Genomic DNA, 9711 nt, shown 5'->3' on the forward strand with positions numbered 1-9711 from the left:
GCATGACAGCTGCATGCATTCATGTATTTTGATAAATCATAAACAATGGAGTACAATTTCTCATTTTCTAAGAGGTAATGTCTTTTTCACTATACTATTTTTTCTACCCCCATACCCCTTTCCCTCTTTACACTCCCCTTTACTTAATCTAAAGAAACTCTTTTTCTCTAGCACACTCCCCTTGTTGTGAATTACCATTCACATATTCAGCAAACATTCAACTTTTGGTTCTTTGGGTTTGAATTATTATGCTTAGACTGATATTCTCCAACTCCATCTATTTGCCACCAAATGTCAGAATTTCATTTTTCCTTAATGTTGAGTAATATTCCACCACACCCACATTACATATATATATGTATATTTATATATACATATATACACATGCATTTCCTGTATTCATGTTTGAAGGACACCAAGCATAGTCTCATAGTTTAGCTATTGTGAGTTGAGCTTCTATAAACATTGATGTGGCTCCAACACTCAAAAAATTTAACACCAAAAAATAAACCCAATTAATACAAGGGCTATAAAACTGAATAAACAATTCACAGAAAAAGACATACAATTGACCAACATGTATGTGAAAAAATGTTCAACATCTCTTAGCAAGTAGAGAAATGCAAATCAAAATTACTCTAAGATTTCATCTCACTTCAGTCAGAATGGCAATTATCAAGAATACAAGCAACAATAAATGTTGGTGAGGATGAGGGGGAAAAGGTACACTCATGCATTTGCTGGTAGGAATGCAAATTGGTGCAACCACTATGGAAAGCAATTTGGAGATTCCTCAGAAAGCTTGGAATGGAACCACCAATTGACTCAATTGTTCAACTCCTCAGTTTATATCAAAGGGACTTAAAATCAGCATACTACAGTGATGCAATCACATCAATGTTTATTTTTTTATCTTATATTGCATTATTGATTTGTTTTTGTGATGCAGGGGCTGAAACCAAGGGCTATACACATGCTAGACAGTGCCTCTATCACTGACCTACATACACAGCTCAATAAAAAAAAAATTAAGTCTGAGGACAAATTTGAAAAGAAACAAAATAGAGTGGTGATGTATACCTATAATTCATGTGACTTCAGAGGACATGGCTACTTCCATCTAGGGATACCAGGGTCTGATATAATATCACTAAGGTCCCTGCTGCCTTGTTACATCTGAGATATCTCTGCTAGGTGTGCTAATAACCACCATATTGTTGCAGAGGCAGGAGAGAGTCTTGCAAGGTGTCAGAGGGTTGGAAGAGGGTTTGAGGGCATCTTGATTCCAGCTCACCCAACCTGCCCAGCACCCACTGGGATTCCAGACAGCATGAGAGCACTTGCTGGGACCTGCCATAAACCTGCTCCACAACATCTCCCTAGTAGAGCATCCTCTCATTTATTGGTCCCACTGGTTTGGCAATCAACAGGGCCCTCCAGCTCCTCAATCCCCACCCTTCGAATCACCTTCTAGTCACTAACATGGCCCAGCACTTGTAGGTATGTGGCTGATCCATAGGTCTCAACACCTGGTCTTGATCTGCCCAAGACTGGAAAATTTTCCTCGACAGGCACCCAGATCCCAGCACTCAGCACCCAGGACATCTAGGAAGAGAAGTTTCTGATTAGTATGTTAAAAGGGTGGAGGCAGGGAGATATAATTTAGAGACTGAATAAGAGACCAGGAACTGTGGGGCCCACAAGTTAGATAAAGGGCTAAGACCAGGGTCTTGCATCACATGAGTGGACCCCAAAGGAGAGTCCTTGGGTGAAATCTTCCAGTGGGACAGACAATTGCTATACCCCACCTCCAGGAGTCTGACCTCCAAGTCTAGTCCTCCCAACTGTAATAACTTTTACCATCCTGAGGGTGGAGTTACCAACAAACTCCAGAGAACCGCACTTATCAGATGAGAAAGGAAATAGAGAAGATATTTATTTCCAATGGAAATAACTGCTCAGTCTTTTTCAAGGTCCCCTTTCACCCCTAATTTTTTTTTTCATTGCCTGCTCTCAAATCCCCAACATTTATGAAATCAAGTCGTTTTCATATGTTGAGACTGGGATTTGAGTAGTGTATTATTTTTTTTTTCATGTTTCTCTTTTTCTTTTTTTTTTTTTTTACTCACTGTACTTTCCTTTTATTTATCTGTTTCTTTGGAGTCTCTTTCTTTTACCTCCTGCTAACAACCAACTTATTTTGATTAGTCTTTCACACTTTCTATGATCAAACACCTCTAAAATCTCACCTCCTACCTCATTAACATCACATCATACACCCCTCTCCTGTTCTCTATCCACCATTAGAAAATGTAGACCTTATTGCAAAACTAATATTTATATTGTAGATGATAATTGAACACATCATCTTTGCTTATTCTAACAAAACTGTTAACATTTTAGGAAGGGATATTTTGTTTAGAATTCCTACTATTTGCATTGAGTAATGTTAATATTGATATCTCTCTTAAAGGTCAAGTATGGGAAACCTGCAGGTACACTTGAAATCTCTAGGATGGAAATTATCATAACTCAGATCTGTGCTGCATGAGGAAAAGACACATGAACAACCTGAGAAAACAAAGGAAGAATACACCCCAAACAAATTAAGATGCTATATTAATAGAATACATTGACTGCATTGTAGAAGAAATATTAGAAATGGTTTTCAGAATGTACATAATTAAAATGAACTGTGAAATACAGGAGGATATATGAAAGCAAATTTAAGCAAAGAACTATTGCTTTAATAAACAGTTGAAAGATCAAATGCAGGAAACAAAAGATTATTTTAGTACAGAGATGGAGATTCTAAAATAAAAAGAAGCAGAAATCCTTGTAATAAAGGAAACATTAAACCCAATTCAAATCTCAATGGAAAGCATCACAAATGGACTAGATTACTTGGAAGATGGAACCTCATACAATGAAGACAAAATATTTCATCTTGAACATAAAGTTCACTACAAAGAGAAAATTAAAAGAAATCATGAACAGAACCTCCAAGAATCATGAGATAATATGAAAAGCACAAAATTAAAAAAATATTTGGATTGAGAAAGACACAGAATTACAAACCAAATTATTGTAAAATCTGCTCAATGAAATAATCCAGAAATTTTCCAAACCTGAAGAATGAAATGGAAAATCAGTTACAGGGGGCTTACAGCACACAAAATGTATAAAATTACAACAGACCCACACTAAGGCATATTATAAAATAAAAATGTCTAACATACAAAATAAAAACAAAATTTTAACGTTGTGAGAGAAAACCATCAGATTTCATATAGGAGGAATCGAATATGAACATCAGCAGATTTCTCAGTCCAGACACTAAAGACTTGGAGGTTGGAACAACATATTTCAAAGTCTAAACTAACATGGAAGCCAACAAAAAATCTTATACCCAGCAAAACTAACATTCAGATTTGATGATGAAATAAAATTCTTCCATGAAAAACAAAAGTTAAGAAAATTTAAAAATTGAAAGCATGGACTACAGAACATTTTAAGAAAAATATTCCATGAGGACAAAATGAAAAACAATAATGAAAGTCAGCAGAGGGAGAAAGTACACTAAAGAAAAAGTCAATCAAAGGGAAACCAAGTCAAGTTAAAAACCAAAAAGGAACTCTGGTTAAGAGATTTGCCTCATTCTTTACAGTCTGCAATATGAATTCTCTGGCAGTGAGAAAGTGTTGAGTTGAAACTCTTTGCCACAGTCCATACATTTGTATGGTCTGTCATCACTATAAACCTTGTGATTTTTAATAGGGGTTGGACAATACTTAAAGCCTTTGCAACACTCTTTAAATTCATCATTAAGAATCCTGTGGTGTTGAATAAGATGTGAGCTATGAATAAAAGCTTTTCCACATTATTTGCATTTATATGGCTTCCCTGCAGTATGAAGAGTCTGGTACTGAGTAAGAGTAGAGATGAATTTAAAATGTTTGCCTCATTCTTTACATTTGTATGGTCTCTCATCCCTATGAATCCTCTGGTGTCTGCTAAGTCCTGCCCTATACTTAAAGACTTTTCCACATTCCTTACATTCATAAGGTCTCTCATCCCTATGAATCTTCTGGTGTTCAACAAGAACTGTTCTATACTTAAAGCCTTTGCCACATTCCTTACATTCATAAGGTCTCTCATCACTATGAATTCTCTGGTGTCGAGTCAAGTTTGAAAATAGAATAAATGTTTTCCCACATTCTGTACATTTGTAGGCCCTCACTCCAGAATGAATCTTATGGTGTTGAAAAAGGACTGTACTATACTTAAAGCCTTTGCCACATTCCATACATTCATATGGTCTCTCATCACTATGAATATTCTGGTGTTTAGTAAAGTGTGAAAAATGAATAAATCCTTTCCCACATTCTGCACATTTGTAGGGCTTCTCAGCAGTATGAATCTTCTGGTGTTGAATAAGAAATGAGATATATTTAAAATCTCTTTCACATTCCTGATATTTGTATGGTCTCTCATTACTATGAATTCTGTGGTGTTTAATAAGTGCACTAATACTCATAAAGTGTTTCCCACACTGCTTACATACATGTGGTCTCTCAACCCTATGGATCTTCTGGTGTCAAATAAGGCCTCTATTATACTTAAAGCCTTTGCCACACTCCTTACATTCATAAGGTCTCTCATAACTATGAACACTCTGGTGTTCAGTGAAATTTGAAAATAGTGTAAATGCTTTCCCACATTCTGTACATTTGTAGGGCTTCTCTCCAGTATGAATCCTCTGGTGTTGAGTAAGGCTTGAGGCATATTTACAATCTTTTTCACATTCTATAAACTTGTATGGTCTCTCATCACTATGAATCCTCTGGTGCTCAGTAAGTTTTGAGATGTAAATAAATGCTTCTCCACATTCTTTACAAGTATAGGGCTTCCCTCCAGCATGATTCTTCTTGTGTTTAGTAAGGACTGACCTTTGATTAAAATCTTTACCACAATCTTCACAGCTATAGGGTTTATCACTACTGTGGAAAAGGGTTGAGAAGTCCTTGAATGCTTTAACACATTTCTTCAATCTGTACGGCGTTCTTCCCACATGAATATTCTTGCACTGAATAATTCTTGTGATTTTATTTAAAATTATTCCACCTTGTTGATATTTGCAATCTTTTCCTTGCATATGGATGCTTGGAATGATAAATTTTGAGCACTAATGAAATGCTTGTTTGCATTTGTTGTCTTTGCAGCGCTTCTTTGTAAAATGATCACAATGATATTTTCTAGGATTTAAAAAATATTAAATACTTGTGAGTTTCACTGCATTTCTTACATTTTTCATCAATACAAATGCACTCATATTTATTTAGGGTAGAGACCTGGATAAAAGTTCTTGAAAGTTTTATGATAAATGTAGGATTCTCACCAAATAGCTATACCTGATTCTATATTAAGTAATAATGTATAAGTACAGATCTTCCTACATTCATTAAAATGTTATATTTTGACACAAGGAAGGACTGTTTGTTGAATGTAGAACAACAGATACTTCATTATGTTAAAAAAACTGGTCATACTTAGTAATTTATTTTATATTACTAAATCAATTATCTACAAAATATTTGAGTAAAATTTTGAACAAATTCTACATTTCAAATGTTTATTGTTATGAACTGAAGCATGCAACAGATTTTATTTCATATTTTCAAATTTCATTTCACAAGGTTATATTATCAAAAATTTAGTGCAGATAAATTTTCAAGACACTCAAAACCTTCCTCAAAACTGACTAGCAAAATTGAGGTTTTTCTGAGTCTTCATATGTTCTTGATATCAATTTGTGACAAAAATTGTATTGTGCAGCTATCTCACACCTACTATATTCACCATGAGAATATTCCTGAACATTACTCTCCTCCACACATTTCCATTCTTTCTTTAAGCATACATTTTCAATGTCACAGTTTCCATACCTTCCCTTTATCACCTGATGGAAAGAACATTGTACTCCCAGCTGTGATGAAAATTCTTGGGTTTGATGAGAATACATAACTGAAAGGAATCAAAGGAATAACTTATTTGATTTGCTACCTTTGTGAATATACTCTGCAAAAAAAGGTAGTTATTTTCAATGTGAGGACATCAGAAAGGGAACAGCAAAGAAAATCCAACATTATAATTAATCCGTAGATTAAAAAACCCAAAAAACCTAATCAATACATGGGCAAGAAATCTTCACATGTCCTTCTCAAAAGAAGAAGTAGGAAGGATCATCAAATATATAAAAAAACTGGCCAATATCTCTAGCAATTATAGAAATGCAAAATAAAACTATTCTGAGATTCCTCCACACTCCAGTCAGAATGGGAATTACCAAGAATACATGTAACAACAAATGTCGGCATGGATGAGGGGAAAAGAGGATGTGCATACATTGCAGGAATAAAAATTGGAGCAAGTAGAATGGAGATTCCTCAAAAAGGAGGGATGAGCATTGGAGGCTGAGGCAGGAGGTTTATGAGTTCAAAACCAGTCTCAGCAACATACTGAGGCCCTTAGCAAAAAGTGAGATCCTTTCCCTAAATAAAACATTAAAAGGGCTGGAGATGCAATTCAGTGGTTAAGCACCTCTGGGTTCAATACCTGGTAAAAACAAACAAACTGTGAATGAAACCACCATTTCTGACATTCAACATATCCAATGTATTTAAAATGAGCACAGTGCAGTGACATGGCCACATTAATGTTAAAAACAGCACAATTCACAGTAGCAAAGGTATGGAACAAAGCCAGAAGCACATCAACAAGTGAATGAAAAAAGAAACCATGGTACAAAGAGGGTAGGACTAGAAAAGACAGTTGAATAAATCTAACATAATTTTTCTATGTACACATATGAAAACCCATATGTGAATTTCACTAACATGAACACCCACAAGAATTTGTCCTAATTAGAATAACATATATCCCATGCTAGTAAAATTTTATCAGAATGAATTTGAATGGAATATATTACTAAGAACAAATAAAAAATAAAAATAAACTTCATAAAAATGCACTGAAAAATTTGACTTGTGAGAACGTCCAAAACATTCTTAGATTTTACAGAACCTCAGATGAGCACAATTGAGAGTCATGTAGTAGAGAAAAAGAAAATGTGTTACTTTGCTCAACACAGTCATTCCCAAACCACCTAAGCACATTGTGGAATAAGAAAAAACTCTCAAACCCTTTATTCTCCCATGAGCAAATGGGAAGTGTGAAACAAACAAACAGCTATGACTTTTTTGACAACTGTATGCAAACTAGTTTTTGTCTGCACAGAGAGCTGGAGATAAAAGGTAAATTTTGGATGACAGTGCCAAAGATGATTCATCATGGGTTTAAAAAATTATTGCTTAATAAGAAATATGTGCATTTACAGTGGGAGAAATATACACACATCTAGAGAAGACACAGCAAAAAACTGGTCTGAGGGCCAACAAAAGCCTATCACAGTTGATTTCAGTATGACCAGAATAAAGTATAAACCATAGGAATAAACCATAGAAATCAACAAAAAGGACTGAGGTTTTAATGTTCATACATTTTGTTATTTATTACCTAATTACACTAATAACTTTTTATATACTTCATGTTCTATGGCACACAAATGCCAAATGTAACCAATTAATACATGCATTATTTTACATAATTAGATTTATTTTTAGTAAACTTTACATACATCCTAGTAGTACTCATTAAAAACAATATAGTGTGGCTTCGCCTACTCCCTCTGCAACCTTCAGAGAGGTGCTGCTGCTATCACTGCTGCTTGTCTCGCAAATTCTTGCTGATATATTACTGAATGTTTTTGTTGAACCTGCTTAAGAATTGAGAGAAACTGCTGAGTGACCACTGAAGGGAAGGTCTCATCTTACAGCTGACCCATATTCCATCCACATTAGAACAAGCTCCTAGGTTTTTGTAAATGATTCTTCTCAAACTAATATGCCATTGCTACAAGCCTGTATTGATGGAGATATTACTTATTCTAAGAGGCTTCTGGAAAGTGGCATTGACTCAAATATCCATGACAGCAGAGGCAGGACAGGCCTTCACCTTGCAGCAGCCTGAGGGAATGTAGCCATTAGCCAGGTGTTGCATAAAATGGCTGCTGATCTGCTGGCCACAGATTATCAAGGAAACACAGCTCTTCACCTCTGTGGCCATGTGGATTCCATCAAATTCTTAGCTTTCAATGGACTCAAAATTGATATATACCAATGATCAAGGTGCGACTCCTTTAGTTCTGGCAAAGTGCAGGGGAGTGAATAAAGATGTCATCCGATTGCTGGAATCTTTGGAAGAACAGGAGGTAAATGGTTTTCACAGAGGATCCCACTCAAAACTGGAGAGCATGCAGATGGCTAAGAGTGAAAATACCAGGGAAAGTCATTCTCTCCTTATCCCACCCTACAGTCAGTTGAAGGGGTCTTGTCCAGCTTTCAAACCACTTTGGAGGAATTTGTAGAGAATCTTGTCTTCTGCAGGGTTCTGCTCTTGATCTTTGCCATTGCTTTGTTGTCTCTTGGCATTGCCTACTATGTGAGTGGAGTGCTGCCCTTCATGGAAAACCAGCCTGAACTGGTGCATTAAAGGAGCTCAAAGAGGTGAGGCCAATGCCTATTTCTTGACTCCCAACATTGATTCCAAGTTTCTCAAAATTTTGTTTAGTGCAAGGCACTGAGGGCTGAATATTTTTCTTTAGGCACTGTCACTTATTGTAATCCTTTAGAAGAATAATGTGTTCATTTGAACTTCATACTGTAGTCAACTATAGTGCATCCTAATGCTACCTCTGACTCAACCTGACTTCTTTAGAAAATCTGCCCATAATCTTGTGTGGTAAAAACACAGAAATGACTAAAGAAGAGAAGCTAAAGGAAGAGAGGAGAAGTCCTTAGGATAGACACCTTACCCTGATCTTGGACCGACTGAAGTATCCAAAAAGAAAAAAAGCCTTCCCTTTATGAATATTTTGGGTGGTTGGTCCAGTTTTGTTTATTTTTGGAAGAGCTCCTTTTTTATTTACTTTCTCTGGGGAGAGGATAAAACCTTTGAACTTAGAATACATTTTTTTAAATCCTGTATGGCAAATTAATATTGTTAGAATCTGTTTGGTTTATTTCAACATTTTGAAGTCTAATCACAAACCAAACAAAACTTTCAAAATGAGCTGTATTTTCTTCAGAACAGATTGATTTAATCTATTCTTCAGGGTGATTTTGATTTATTGCAAACTGCTTTGCTTGTTAGTATCTGTGAAAATCAGTTCGGGTGTTCACTTTGCTCACTTTCTAGTTTCCTTTTCTGTGTACTTCAGAGCTGTTCTGTTCATCAAATATGCAGTCAGAAAATGTTTTTCTGCTCAAGACTTAGCAGGGAGAAATAATTCTAATAGTTTATGTCACTAGAATTCTGTAGTGCAATTACAGTGGAAACGTGAGGTCTATAATCGAGTTGTGCATCACAGTTGTATCATAATTATTTAAAAGGGAGTCCCATTTAGAGGCCTGTCAGAGTTGCCATTGCAGTCCCATCCACATCAGTGACTCTTGGATGGTAGGAAGAAGTGGAGTACTCAGTCAACAGTCCTGAGTCATACTGTACTGTCATAAACTCTTTATGACTCATAGCTTTATATACATTGAAATATGGTCCCCAAAGTATATGGTGGCTTTCAGCAGTGCTTGAAGG

At 35.7% G+C, this 9711-nt stretch overlaps 1 pseudogene across 1 annotated transcript; it reads left to right on the forward strand.

The window, feature by feature from the left end:
• The first annotated feature begins 7606 nt into the window (after window positions 1-7606).
• LOC306650458 (ankyrin repeat domain-containing protein 46-like) lies at window positions 7607-8971 on the forward strand (annotated as a pseudogene). The gene is made up of 2 exons: window positions 7607-7633; window positions 7933-8971. The product of its transcript is annotated as an ankyrin repeat domain-containing protein 46-like (transcript).
• Window positions 8972-9711: the final 740 nt, after the last annotated feature.

This window comes from Sciurus vulgaris (assembly GCF_902686455.1).
Source record: "Sciurus vulgaris genome assembly, chromosome: 19".
Taxonomy (NCBI): Eukaryota; Metazoa; Chordata; class Mammalia; order Rodentia; family Sciuridae; genus Sciurus; species Sciurus vulgaris.